Consider the following 16,372-nt stretch of genomic DNA (forward strand, 5'->3'; position numbering starts at 1 on the left):
TCATCCAAAATGAAAATAAATAAGGAAACACAAGCTTTAAATGACACATTAAGCAAGATGGACTTAATTGATATTTATAAGACATTCCATCCAAAAACAACAGAATACATTTTCTTCTCAATTGATCATGTAACATTCTCCAGGATAGATCATATCTTGAGTCACAAACCAAGCCTTGGTAAATTTAAGAAAATTGAAATCGTATCAAGTATATCTTGCGACCACAATGCTATGAGACTAGATATCAATTACAGGAAAAAATCTGTTAAAAGTACAAACACATGGAAGCTAAACAATACACTACTTAATAACCAAGAGATCACTGAAGAAATCAAAGAGGAAATTAAAAAATACCTAGAAACAAATGACAAGGAAAACACAATGACCCAAAACCTATGGGATGCAGCAAAAGCAGTCTAAGAGGGACGTTTATAGCAATACAATCCTACCTCAAGAAACAGAAACATCTCAAATAAACAACGTAACCTTATATTTAAAGCAATTAGAGAAAGAATCAAAAAAAAAATCCCTCTAAGTTAGCAGAAGGATAGAAATCATAAAAATCAGATCAGAAATAAATGAAAAAGAGGAAGAAAACAATAGCAAAGATCAATAAAACTAAAAGATGGCATTTGAGAAGATATACAAAATTGATGAACCATTAGCCATACTCATCAAGAAAAAAAGGCAAAAGAATCAAATAAACAGAATTAGAAATGAAAAAGGAGAAGTAACAACTGACACTGCAGAAATACAAAAAAATGATCATGAGAGATTACTACAAGCAACTATATGCCCATAAAATGGACAACCTGGAAGAAATGGACAAATTCTTAGAAATGCACAACTTTCCAAGACTGAATGAGGAAGAAACAGAAAATATAAACAGACCAATCAGAAGCACTGATATTGAGACTGGGATTAAAAATCTTCCAACAAACAAAAGCCCGGGACCAGATGGCTTCACAGACGAGTTCTATCAAACATTTAAAGAAGAGCTAACACCTTTCCTTTTCAAACTATTCCAAAATATAGCAGAGGGAGGAACACTCCCAAACTCATTCTATGAGGCCACCATCACCCTGATACCAAAACCAGACAACAATGTCACAAAAAAGAAAACTTCAGGCCAATATCACTGATAAACATAGATACAAAAACCCTCAACCCCACACTAGCAAACAGAATCAACAGCACATTAAAAGGATCATACACCATGATCAAGTGGGGATTATACCAGGAATGCAAGGATTCTTAAATACAGGTAGATTAATCAATGTAAAACACCATATTAAAAAAATTAAATGATAAAAACCATATGATCATCTCAATAGATGCAGAGAAAGCTTTTGACCAAATTCAACACCCATTTATGATAAAAACCCTCCAGAAACTAAGCATAGAGAGAACTTAGCTCAACATAATAAAGGCCATATATGACAAACCCACATCCAACATCATTCTCAATGGTGAAAAACTGAAACCATTTTCACTAACTTCAGGAACAAGACAAGGTTGTGCACTCTCACCACCATTATTCAACATAGTTTTGGAAGTTTTAGCCACAGCAATCAGAGAAGAGAAAGAAATAAAAGGAATCCAAATTGGAAAACAAGTAGTAAAACTGTCCCTGTTTGCAGATGACATGATACTATACATAGAATCCTAAAGATGCTACCAGAAAAACACTAGAGCTAATCAATGAATTTTGTAAAGTAGCAGGATACAATATTAATGTAGAGAAATCGCTTGCATTCTTATACACCAGTGATGAAAAATCTGAAAGAGAAATTAAGGAAACACTCCCATTTACCACTGCAACAAAAAGAATAAAATACTTAGAAATAAACCTACCTAAAAGACAAAAGACATGTATGCAGAAAACTATAAGACACTGATGAAAGAAGTTAAAGATGATACAGATGGAGAGATATACCATGTTCTTGGAATGGAAAATCAACATTGTAAAAATGACTATGTTACCCAAAGCAATCTACAGATTCAATGCAATCCGTATCAAACTACCAATGGCATTTTTCACAGAACTAGAACAAAAATTTCACGATTTGTATGGAAACACAGAAGACCCTGAATAGCCAAAGCAATCTTGAGAAAGAAAAATGGAGCTGGACAAATCAGGGACCCTGACTTCAGACTATACTACAAAGCTACAGTAGTCAAGACAGTATGGTATTGGCACACAAACAGAAATATAGATCAATGGAATAGGACAGAAAGTCCAGAGATAAACCCACGCACATATGGTCACCTTATCTTTGATAAAGGAGGCAAGAATATACAATGGAGAAAAGACATCCTCTTCAATAAGTGGTGCTCGGAAAACTGGACAGCTACATGTAAATGAATGAAATTATAACACTCCCTAACACCATACAAAAAAATAAATTCAAAATGGATTCAAGACTTAAATATAAGGCCAGACACTATAAAACTCTTAGAGGAAAACAGAGGCAGAACACTCTATGACATAAATCACAGCAAGATCCATTTTGACCCACCTCCTATAGAAATGGAAATAAAACCAAAAGTAAACAAATGGGACCTAACGAAACTTAAAAGCTTTTGCACAGCAAAGGAAACCATAAACAAAATGAAAAGACAATACTCAGAATGGCAGAAAATATTTGCAAATGAAGCAACTGACAAAGGATTAATCTCCAAAATAGACAAGCAGCTCATGCAGCTCAATAACAGAAAGACAAACAACCCAATCCAAAAATGGGCAGAAGACCTAAATAGACATTTCTCCAAAGAAGGTATACAGACTGCCAACAAACACATGAAAAGATGCTCAACGTCACTAATCATTAGAGAAATGCAAATCAAAACTACAGTGCAGTATCACCTAACACCGGTCAGAATGGCCATCATCAAAATATCTACAAACAATAAATGCTGGAGAGGGTGTAAAGAAAAGGGAACCCTCTTACACTGTTGGTGGGAATGTAAAGTGATACAACCACTATGGAAAACAGTAGGGAGATTCCTTAAGAAACTAAAAATAGAACTACCATATGACCCAGCAATTCCACTACTGGGCATATACCCTGAGAAAACCATAATTCAAAAAGAGTCATGTACCACAGGGTTCATTGAAGCACTATTTACAATAGCCAGGACATGGAAGCCACCAACTGTCCATCGACAGATGAATGGGTATAGAAGATGTGGCACATATATACAATGGAATATTACTCAGCCATAAAAAGAAAGTAAATTGAGTTATTTGTAGTGAGGTGGATGGACCTAGAGTGTCATACAGAGTGAAGTAAGTCAGAAAGACTGAAACGAATACTGTATGCTAACACATATGTATGGAACCTAAAGAAAAAAAAAAAGGTTCTGACGAACCTAGTGGCAGGACAGGAATAAAGAGGCAGACATAGAGAATGGACTTGAGGACATGGAGAGGGGGAAGAGTTAGCTGTGACAAAGTGAGAGAGTGGCATTGACATAAATCCATTACTAAATATAAAATAGATAGCTAGTGAGAAGCAGCCGCATAGCACAGGGAGATCAGCTCGGTTCTGTGTGACCACCTAGAGGGGTGGGGAAGTGAGGGTGGGAGGGAGACGTAAGAGGGAGGGGATATGGGGATATATGTATACGTATAGCTGTTTCACTCTGTTATACAGCAGAACTAACACAACATTGTAAAACAATTATACTCCAATAAAGATGTAAAAATTTTTAATTAATTAAAAATTTTTAAACATAGAAAATAATTTTAAAAAGAAAATAAACAATAAAAAGATGCTAAGTTCACTATTAATCAGGCAAGCAATAGGGTGATGTTTTACCACATGTATAAGGATGAAAAATTTACAAATTGCCAATTATTGTTGACAGTGTGAGATAAGAGGAACTCATATGCTGTTGAGGGAAATATAGTTTACTACAAATATTTTTTAGGGACTTTCACAATTTCAAATAAACTGAGAATACTTCTACCAGTCCAGCAATTTCATGTCTAAAATACTTGAAATCTGTTATCCATAGCACAATTGTTAATTTGAAACATAATTGTAGCTACCTAAATGCACACTGATTATGAATTGGATAGAAAAGACACACTATAAACACACAGTACACTACTAGAAAAGAGTTAAAATGAATAAATGAACTAGATCAATATGGGTCAACATTGATGAATACCAAAAAACAAACTAGATTTGCAAAAATATACTTATGGTGTGAGAGGATTCACATTAAAATCAAAGTAAAACTATACGTTCTGGATTTATACGTATTTGTTAAAGTATACAAACATGGACCAAAATAATACACATCAAATTTATAGTAATCTTTTCCTCTGGGAAATAAGTGAAGGGAATGGGTTGGGGAGGACTATAAGGAAAATTTCACTTTTTCTCTTGTCTCATTTATGTTAAAATTAATTTGAAGTGAATACAGACTTTAACACTGGCTAATTCTGAGTGATGGATACAAGGATGTTTGCCATATTATTTTCTTGACTTATTTGTTATTTAATTGTGTTCTATAATCAAAAAAGAAAAAAAAATATATATATATAGTTTAGAAATGATCTGTCTAATCTTGAAGAGATGATGACATTTAAAAGCTTTCAGGTAAAAATTTCTCAAATATTAAAAGAACGGCCAAAACACATCATGAATCCTTAGACTGAAATTTTCAATGCAAGTTTGAATAAGAAAGTTTTGCAAAAGTAGTAGAATTGGATGGCAGGTTAAACTAAAAAAATGTTGAGGTCCCTACTAACTCTGAGAAAATATAATCAAAATATGTGATGGGTTCTAAAATATCTTGTTTAACTATTTATTGCTTATTTTTATTATCCAGCATTAATCTAGGTAACATTAAACTAAAATTTTCATTTTTTAAATGATAATTAAATTTGTATCTCAATATAAGGGAAACGTGAGACTTCAAATTTTGAACAACTAAAAACTACCTTGGCCTTTTTATTTTCAGCCGCACCATGACTTAGATTCAGCTTCATCAACTGCCTCTGAATTTACAGGTCTCAGGGAGGGAGCTGCATTGTGGTAGAATTGAGAATTTTGTATTTCAACACTTAAATATGGGCAAGCAATCAGACTCAGGATTACTTGTCTGTCACTCTTCACTGAGTTTATTTGCCTTTTCCTACCCTGAGCCCTTTCAATTCCCCTCTGAACACCTCTGGGAAACATTACTGTGGCACTTAGCCAACCAGGATAACTTAACTAACAAAAGAGTTGACCAGTTTTATTCATAGAGATGGAAAGCAGGGAGCTGCATCAATGCTCATGATGTGAACAGTCTAGCTGGAGGGAGGCCCTATCTTGGACTCATTTTTCAGAAGGCCCACGGAGAGTGGTGGGAGTTTTGTAGGCTTGGAGGTAGAAAGTGAATGTCAGTTCAGCTACTGGGTAAGATGTAACAAAAGGGAGAACAGGCCAATTGAGGTGTTCTTTAAAATCTTTGAGTGTCTTTTACCCTTTTCATCCCAACTGCTGCTTGTACAAGCTTTGTCTACCTACATCTATGTGGGCAGAAAGGAACAAAGAATAAATGAGAGAATATACTGGCTAAAGAGCTGCATTCAAGCCCCTGGACATGGAAAGCAGGGCACAAGGGTCAGATGCCTGATGCTGTATCAGCACTCAGCTGGAGGGAAAGCGTAGAAGAGGTGGAAGGGATGACGCTTCTCATTACAAGGGGCACTGACACATGTCCTTGGAAAGACTCATGTAGTGTATTTTACCTCCTCAATGAGGCAGATGCAGGACACATGCTACCAGCTCATCCTTAATTCATTTGATGTGAAAATAGTCTGGCTATAAAGTGGAGTGGGTGGACAAAACCCTAGAATCAACAAAATGAGTACCCTTAGAGGGAAAATAAAAAGTAGTGGATTCATTTTCTATTTTTACATATCTTTGCCTTGCTCACCAAATATCAGACTGATTATTTGTTCAGAAAGATGGAAATTTCCTTACGCTTGCATTTTATTATATAGAAATCTTCCTAGAGTTGTATGAGAATAGAATGGTACCTATGATTTGTGTAGGGCTTTATCATCACATTTCCAATAATCTGGATATAGTGGAAAATGTAGGTGATGTTATTTTTCAGAAGAAGAAATTGAGACAGTCATACAAGAAATACTATTCCCATTGCCATGGACCAAATATTTGTGTCCCCCCTAAATTAATATATTGAAGCCTTAATTCCCAAAGTGATGGTATTTGAAGGTCGGGCCTTTGAAAGGTAATTAGGTCATTAGGGTAGAGCCCTCATGAATGGAATTAGTGTTTGCTATGGTCTGAATGTTTGTGTCCCCCCCCCCAAATTCATATGTTGAAATTGTAAACCCCAAAGGTATTACTAAGTGGTGTCTATTGGGAAGTGCTTAAGTCATGAGGGAGGAACCCTCATGAATGGGATATAAAAGAGGCTCCAGAGAGATACATAACCCCTTCTACCATGTGAGAACACAGGGAGGAGGCCCTCTGCAAATCAGGAAGAGGGTTCTCACCAGGAACCTAACTGGCCAGCCCTTTAATCTTGGACTTCCAGCCCCCAGAACTGTGAGAAATAAATGTCTGTTGTTTCAGCCACCCAGCTGACAGTATTCTGTCATATCAGCCTGAACTAACTAAGATACCCATGGTCAACAAGCTAATTAGTAGCAAAGTCTGATCCAGAATTCAGACTGTAGTCAAAGACTTTTTTGTTTCTTTTATTATACTGAATTTGAATTTTTTACTAATTTAAATGTTAAACATTTGTCATTTGTCACAAAGAAATATTTGTAAGAACCAGATAGATAATATAAATATCTTCACTGACTACACATAGAGGGGTGAGGGAGTTATATGAACAACTAGAGACAATGGGCTTCATATAACTCAAATTATTAACAATGCATGATTTAGATAAATCATATTTACATATATATACCTATATTCATATACATGATGCTTCTTATATAGCAAGCTGAATAATATGTGATTGTCATTATGATTTATATTTGCTCTTAATATATGGTGGGAAATTAGTCCTGAATCCGTGATGACCAAAAACAAATAAACATCATTAACAACAACAAAAATATATCACTTGGTATAACAAAACAAATTTTTGTTGAAAAGATCTGAAGTCTCTCCACATTAGAGGACCTTAAACATTTTTAACTTAATGAACATTTTTTAAACAAATGTTTATTATGCATCTCTTGTGGGCAATATGACCTAAGTGCACACAGAGCAAGAAACAGAATGTAGACAAACTAGAAAAAAGGTGAGTGTGGTTATTAGTATTTGGAAATGCCAGCCTCAGTGTTCCTAAATATATAGTGACCTTATTTTCCAAATTGGAACATGATTGAAAGTGAAGGGGGAGCTCTTAGTAAGCATTCTGGGGCCACAGATGTGTCCTGAGAAGTATGGTTCATGTCCTCAAAATAGACCATTGGTAGTGTCTTGAGATGGAGACAATTTTGAGAATAGTCCTTTCTGACTCGATACTAGAATAATAGGTCAAATAAACTTTTGTAGCAAGAATGAGTGTTGAAAGTCACCTTTATTTTTATTTTAATGATTTCACTCAAGTTAGTAGACTAAAAACAATACTATGCTTGATTTTTTTCAGGCTGTATCAAAATCAGTTCTTGAATCCAATATGAAGCATACGACGATTTCTCCTGACTTATTTTCTTAGATACCTGAAATTCTTTATTATTCCCTTTATCATGTGTCCATTGTCATTTTGACAACCTATAAAATATTCTACATTGGTCCTGCTCAGTGGCTTGTTACATTCCTTGTTAGCCCTAAATCATTTCTATCTCCATTTCGTACAATTTTCGATTCAATGAGAAAAGCATTTCTTACCTTTTGGAGAACTTGAGTTACTATGTTTTCCAGATGCCTTATTACATTGTTTGTGAATGAGTTTCATTTATCACTTGAAGACAACCTACCAAAACAATGCAAGGTCAAAAATTCTCTAACTTTCCATGTTCAACCTCTATATAATTTCATTTAAAAAATATAAAATATCATCATTTTGTCATCATAATAAAATTGACAGTCATAGCTCATGAATAAAAGTTGGATTATGTCTTTTGCAATAGTAATTCATATTTTGAAGAGTACATCATTTTACAGTGTGAAAAAAAATCCTATTATGATCTTTTATAATCCAAGACAACATATTGTTGAGACTTACTGAGACAAAATACGCTCTTCAGTTTACACTGATAAATTTGATTTAAGGATTCATTTTATTTCTATTTTATAAGTTATGATCTCACATTTAGTGTTTATATTCACAACAGCCTATCACATTTAGTGTTTATATTCACAACAGCCTAAACAGTTTTGTTCCTTTTATAAAGACATACTTTCAAACGATTTAAGTGCATTTTTAGAATGGGACTCCTTAATCTATGTCTAGCTTATGGCTACTTTGTCAGTATGGGAAAAAAAAAAGTTGAAGGCAAGAATTCTCATTTTACTTTCTTTGATTTCATTTTTTTCCAAAGGAAGTTATCTGAGTTACTTTTTCCTGATTAACACATTTCTTCATCAACTATAATTGCAAACCATTAAATTAGATTGCCTCCTTTTAATCTTTGCTGGCTTCAATTCTCTTATAAGCAGGAATATTATAAACTTTCAGATTTGAAATATATACATCTTTCTTAGCACTGAGGGAAAAAATATTGTTTAATAAAATGGCTTTTCATCACAATGCACCTTAATGTGTACAATTATGATAATTTAAAAACTGCAGACTTGCATAGAAGTGGAAAATGTTTTCATTAAGAAAGAAAAGCTAAATATCATATTAAAGCAGATGGAATTTTCAAATGCAACCCTCTTAAATCTTTATAGAGACTTTAGATTTAGAGAAGGCTTCAGGCAAAAATGCTGAAAAGCAAATAGTATCACTTGAAAGGCCAATTTATATTCCAATATAAAGTTTATAGAGATAGATTTCAAAAGTGGGTAGTAGAATCATCATGAATAGATTGTATCATTTGAAAAATAATGTACATTATGACAATTCTGGTCTAAATTTTTAAAAGGGAAAGTGAGCAGTATTAGAAAATCTTGTACCCAGGGTAGATTCCATTTCTGTTTTGATTTACTATTTGATAAGGAACTGGCAATGGCTACTGAATAGGAAAAATGTGTACTCTGTTATTATTATTTTTATTTGTAGTATATTCCCCTGATAGAACTAACATCTGAGTATATAGTGTATAATAGATAAAACAGCTAGAAATATTACCTAATTTTGTCTCATTTATTTTGGTGTTCTGCTCTCACATGGAGTCAATATAAGAGACGTATCCATAAATTCTTGCTGGCTCTACAGGAAAACACAGGAGGCCTAGATTAATAAGAAGGCTTGTACAAAAGGTGATCATCTCATTGTAGTTCTTGTAGTTAAATTTGTTTACACAGGAGGGTGGGAGGGAGGCGCAAGAGCGAGGGCATGTGGGGATATACGTATATGTATAGCTGATTCACTTTGTTATACAGCAGAAACTAACACACCATTGTAAAGCCGTTATAATTCAATAAAGATATTTAAAAAATCATTGTGTACACATATAATCACACAGCCACCAGGAAATTTTCCCCAACCAGACCACTTCTGGTCTGGTCATCTTTGGCATCTAGGATTACTGCCTTGTAGAGTTTTCAGTTATATGTGTATGCAACTCAAGCGCCAGCATGCTTCCTTTCCCACCCCCACTACCTTCAGTCTGGCCAGGATAGTCTTTTACCCGAGCATCTAGGAAAGAAGAACAATTTCTCACATCCTTTACTGAGCCATTACCCAGTTTCTGTGCTTCCCCACTGCTCACAGTTCAGCTCTGGGCCACTTTTCACTTTGATGATTACACTTATTGCAACTACTGGGCTTCAGTCCCTGTACTGGCTCTTGATCCTTACACACTAGTATCAAGAGTCGGGAGTACGTTAAGGGAACCCATGCAACATGGACAAAATAAAGAACTGTATGATTCACAGGACAGTTTCCACAGACTAGATAAAAGCATACAGACACAAATGGACTTTGTGCAGGGAATTTGTTTACGCACACTGCAGGACGTACTTAGTGCCCTCAGAGTTTTTATTCCTATGAGCGAGTGCCTCTTTCAAACCTCTACCACAGCGGTCCCCAACCTTTTTGGCACCAGGGACCAGTTTTGTGGAAGACAGTTTTTCCACGGACGGTGTGTGTGTGTGTGTGTGGGGATGGTTCAGGGTTCAGTCGGTTAAGGCGAGCGATGTGGGGGGGAGGTTCAGGCAGTAATGCGAGCGACGGGGAGCGGCAGATGAACCTTCGCTCGCTCTCCGGCCACTCACCTCCTGCTGTGCGGCCAGGTTCCTAACAGGCCGCCAACTAGTACCAGTTCTCAGCCCAGGCGCTGGGGACCCTGCTCTACCAGACAAGTATCAGCATCTTTTAGAAAATCCCACCTCCCACATTAAGTGCTGGTTATGCAAATGATCCAGCCATTTCCTTTTGTTAAGGCACTTGAAAAGCAATAATCTTCAGTGTCATATTTTGCAAACCTGAACTGTTCAGTCTAGATTATTATCTGAGAAAGCGGGAAGAATAGTCCAATACAGGAATTGTCAATTTAGGTATTTCCTCACTGCGAGGGGTGTTACATATTCTTCTTGGTCACCCAATTGGGAACATCAGTGTTGTTTCAAACAAGTACATGGACACACACATACACACACACATCTCAAAGACTGACCACTTTATCATTCACAGAGAGTAAAAAGAAGAAAATATTTTCCTAAATACAGTATCTTCCCTTTATCACACTACAGAAATTTGGAATATTGCTTCAATATAACCAGTGGCAGAATACTTGTTGTTCTTTGTTCTCAACACAAGATCAATGTTCATCACAAATCCATTAATGTTTTACTTTGTAAAGACCTGGTAGGTGTCTTAACTTAATACTTTTCTGTACCTAAAGCCAGATTTCAATGTTAGGGTAGGTTTTCTCCAAGGTAAATTTTGTACTAATGAAGGTAAATGAGGATTTATTAATCTCATATAAAAACAATCGTCTAGATTTTAGTAGAGTACGAAAGTTTGCTTTCAATTCCATAAAACACCCTATTTTCTCTACAACATAAACTTCATCTTTTAGCCATATTTGTATCTCTGGTGATTATTGTATAATTGCTATTTACCAAATGCTGGCTTATTTGACTCATTTTCATAAACACACACACACACACACACACACACACACACACACACCAGGCACGTACACAGGACAGAATGAAAATGGAGGGTATGTTGCAAACTATTTCCCTTCTACGCCATGAAGTAATTAATTAATCCTCTCTCTATTCATCCAGTTATCTCATGTCAAACACCAGTTGAACCAAACAGTTTGAAGTTTAGTGGTGAAATCATACAGGTAAAAAGTATTTATATGATAATGGGAGAAACTTTACCATAGCACTAAGTATCAGGTACCAGGGGAGAATGGGCAACAAATCTGTCTGGGGCAGGGCGAAATTTCTACAAAGAGAATTTTTGTGTCAAAATGTTTCTGCGGATCTCCCAACCATCAAAACATTCTGTCAGGGCTTTTGATAAATATATGTTATTCACTGGGTATCTTCTATGGGGTTGATGGACTCCAGTAGGTAGGGGAACATTTACTGAACTTTCAATATTGGGATCTCTAATATGCACTCAAGGTTTATTCTATACTCCTATATTTTTTTTTTTTTTTTTAGATTCCTGGAGAAGGTGTTCAATTATCAGATGGTTTCTTCCTTGGTTCACTTTCTGAGGGTCTCCCTCAGAAACTCTTCTCCATTCAGTCACCTCAGGTTAGAGACTTATTTTGTTTTTCTTTTTGTGTTACTGTAGTTGAATTATATCCAATTAAATTGTTTGAAACCTCCACAGATGACCCTTAAATGAAGCCTCTGCTTTGATACACTTTAAGCCTCAGACTAATATGTCTTATTTGAATTTCACAAATTAAATAGTTTTTTTTTCTTTACATTTGATTCATTCAGCACTCTAAAAATATCAAGATTCTGAGTGCCACAAGTTGCTTTCCCTGGGTTAGTTTTGCATTGGAACTGTCGTATAATTACACAAATACATTATAAATTGAAATACAACAAAATCTAAAAATAAAATTAAACATAAAATGCTCTTGTAGCATGGACTGGTTGAGGCACTATTTAGGCATCAGTAACCCCCAGTGGGTAATTAGGTTCATATGCTTAAAACATTTGTAATAACAGAAATTCCCATAGGACCCTTGCAATTATTTAGAAGCTGTCATTCCATGCTAAGATTGTGGTTACACCTCAGAATGCTTACTTTAATTAACAAATAAAATTTGTTTCTAGATACTGTTTCTTGATGAGGAAATTATAGTGGGCTTAATTGTTATTATGCTATTTGTTGTAACAGATTATCTAATGCAGAAAGCAGCAGACTTGCACTGATATCTAAGACAGAGTTCAGCTATACAAGGCAAATTGGGCCATGCACAGCATTTGCAGAGCTTCAATTAGCTAATCAGTGGATTGGAAATGTACAATGCTAGTCCCCATGGGGAAGAAATGTCACACCCAAATAAATTCTTCAAAGAACACTATATGTAAAACACTATATTCTTTGTAAAAGGTGCAAGGCTAAATCAGACATAATTCTTGTCTTTTGCAGATGATTCCCAGGCAATACAGAGATAGTCATATATAAATAAATAACTGTGTCAGGTAGAAAGAAATTTGTGCTATCATGGAGGATTAGCAAAATGATGTAGAGGGAGTTAAAGTTGACTTGATCCAAGAATAGCATTTGACTTGAACCATTAGTGGAATCTGGAAGTATTGAAACATATAGCCATTGAGAAGACTAAAGGAAAATCCTCTGGCTTTTTAGTATGTATAAAATGAGACGAGGCTGGAAAATTAGCTAAATGTTAGAGGGCATTTAAAACCAGTCAAAATAGTTTAGATTTTATTCTACAGGCAATAAGTAGATGTTGAAGAGTCTTAACAAAATGAGTGTTGTTATCTACCTTTTATATATTTTTAGGAAGAAAAGGAGAGTGGGCATGTCAGTAACTAACTGCAGAGACAATTGCAATAGAGCTGAATAAAGATGATTAGGGCCTGGGGCAGCTATGGTGAATATAACGGGGCAGAGAAGAGACATATTAAACTCAGTAGAGTAGCATGTGATGAATTACTGAATGTAGAACAAGACAAAAAGGAAGTGCTAAAAGTATTTTTAAATGTACTAGCATAGGTATCTGGTAAGCCATTGGTCAAACTGGGAACCCAGAGGAAGATCAACTTGGGGGACAAAATGACTGGATTCCAACTGGGCCTTGTTGAAATTAAGGAATCTAAAATTAGATTCAGAAGGAAAAGTAGATCCCACCTGATGCTCATAGGAGAGAGATGCAGAGAAGGCAGAGAGGTGGAACCGATTTGCAGAAGAGATTAAGTCATGAAAATAAATGATCTCAAGAATAAAATGTCTGGCTTCCGGGAAGATGGCGGAGGAGTGAGATGCAGGGATCACCTTCCTCCCCACAGATACACCAGAAATACATCTACACGTGGAACAACTCCTACAGAACACCTACTGAATGCTGGCAGAAGACCTCAGACTTCCCAAAAGGCAAGAAACCCCCCACGTACCTAGGTAGGGCAAAAGAAAAAAGAAAAAACAGAGACAAAAGGATAGGGACGGGACCTGCACCACTGAGAGGGAGCTGTGAAGGAGGAAAGCTTTCCACACACTAGGAAGCCCCTTCGCGGGCGGGACTGCGGGAGGCGGAGGGGGAAGCTTTGGAGCCACTGAGGAGAGCGCAGCAACAGGGGTGCAGAGGGCAAAGCGGGGAGATTCCCGCAGAGGATCAGGGCCGACCGGCACTCACCAGCCCGAGAGGCTTGTCTGCTTCCCCGCCAGGGCGGGCGGGGCTAGGAGTTGAGGCTCGGGCTTCGGTCGGAGGCAGGGAGAGGACTGGGGTTGGCGGCGTGAACACAGCCTGCAGGGGTTAGTGCACCACGGCTAGCCGGGAGGGAGTCCGGGGAAAAGTCTGGGCCTGCCGAAGGGGCAAGAGACTTTTTCTTACCTCTTTGTTTCCTGGTGCGCGAGGGGAGGGCTTATTAAGAGCGCTGCTTAAAGGAGCTCCAGAGACGGGCGCGAGCCGCGGCTAACAGCGCGGACCCCAGAGACGGGCAGGAGACGCTAGGGCTGCTGCTGCCGCCACCAAGAAGCCTGTGTGCGAGCACAGGTCACTATCCACACGCCACTGCCAGGGTCCCGGGATCCAGAGACAACTTCCCCGGGAGAACGCACGGCACGCCTCAGGCTCGTGCAACGTCACGCCGGCCTCTGACGCAGCAGGCACGCACCGCACTCCGTGCCCCTCCCTCCCCCCCCCCCCCCCCCGCCTGAGTGAGCCAGCACCGCACTCCGTGCCCCTCCCCCCCCCCCCAGTGAGCCAGAGGCGCCGAATCAGCGGCTCATTTAACCCCGTCCTGGCTGAGCGAAGAACAGACGCCCTCCGGCGACCTACACGCAGAGGCGGGGCCAAATCCAAAGCTGAGCCCCTGGGAGCTATGAGAACAAAGAAGAGAAAGGGATATCTCTATCCGTCCGTTTTTTTGTTGTTGTTTTAAAAAAAATTTTTTTCTCTTAAAAATTATTTTTTATTTTAATAACGTTATTATATTTTATCTTACTTTATTTTATTTTACTATATCTCCTTTTTTTCCTTCTTTCCCTCCTTCCTTCCTTCCACCCTCCCTCCCTCCTTTCTTTCCTTCTCTCCTTCTGCTTCTACTAATTTTTCCTTTCTTCTTTTTCTCCCTTTTACTCTCAGACGTGTGGATGAAAGGCTCTTGGTGTAGCAGCCAGGAGTCAGTGCTGTGCCTCTGAGGAGGGAGAGCCAACTTCAGGAAACTGGTCAACAAGAGACCTCCCAGCTCAACATAACAACAAACGGCGAAAATCTCCCAGAGATCTCCATCTCAACACCAGCACCCAGCTTCACTCAACGACCAGCAAGCTACAGTGCTGGACATCCTATGCCAAACAACTAGCAAGACAGGAACACAACCCCACCCATTAGCAGAGAGGCTGCCTAAAATCATAATAAGGCCACAGACACCCCAAAACACACCACCAGACCTGGACCTGCCCCCCAGAAAGACAAGATCCAGCCTCATCCACCACAACACAGGCACTAGTCCCCTCCACCAGAAAGCCTACACAACCCACTGAACCAACCTTAGCCACTGGGGACAAACACCAAAAACAACAGGAACTACGAACCTGCAGCCTGCAAAAAGGAAACCCGAAACACAGTAAGATAAGAAAAATGAGAAGACAGAAAAACACACAGCAGATGAAGGAGCAAGATAAAAACCCACCAGACCTAACAAATGTAGAGGAAATAGGCAGTCTACCTGAAAAAGAATTCAAAATAATGATAGTAAAGATGATCCAAAATCTTGGAAATACAATAGAAAAAATGCAAGAAACATTTAACAAGGGTCTAGAAGAACTAAAGATGAAACAAATGACGATCAACACCACAATAAATGAAATTAAAAATACTCTAGATGGCATCAATAGCAGAATAACTGAGGCAGAAGAACGGATAAGTGACCTGAAGATAAAATACTGGAAATAACTACTGCAGAGCAGAATAAGGAAAAAAGAATGAAAAGAACTGAGGACAGTCTCAGAGACCTCTGGGACAACATCAAACGCACCAACATTCGAATTATAGGGGTTCCAGAAGAAGAAGAGAAAAAGAAAGGGACTGAGAAAATATTTGAAGAGATTATAGTTGAAAACTTCCCTAATATGGGAAAGGAAATAGTTAATCAAGTCCAGGAAGCACAGAGAGTCCCATACAGGATAAATCCAAGGAGAAATATGCCAAGACATATATTAATCAAACTGTCAAAATTAAATACAAAGAAAACATATTAAAAGCAGCAAGGGAAAAATAACAAATAACACACAAGGGAATCCCCATAAGGTTAACAGCTGATCTCTCAGCAGAAACCCTACAAGCCAGAAGGGAGTGGCAGGACATACTGAAAGTGATGAAGGAGAAAAACCTGCAGCCAAGACTACTCTACCCAGCAAGGATCTCATTCAGATTTGATGGAGAAATTAAAACCTTTACAGACAAGCAAAAGCTGAGAGAGTTCAGCACCACCAAACCAGCTTTACAACAACTGCTAAAGGAACTTCTCTAGGCAAGAAACACAAGAGAAGGAAAAGACCTACAATAACGAATCCAAAACAATTAAGAAAATGGAAATAGGAACATACA

The sequence above is a fragment of the Grampus griseus genome (genome assembly GCF_964374135.1).
Source record: "Grampus griseus genome assembly, chromosome: 15".
NCBI lineage: Eukaryota > Metazoa > Chordata > Mammalia > Artiodactyla > Delphinidae > Grampus > Grampus griseus.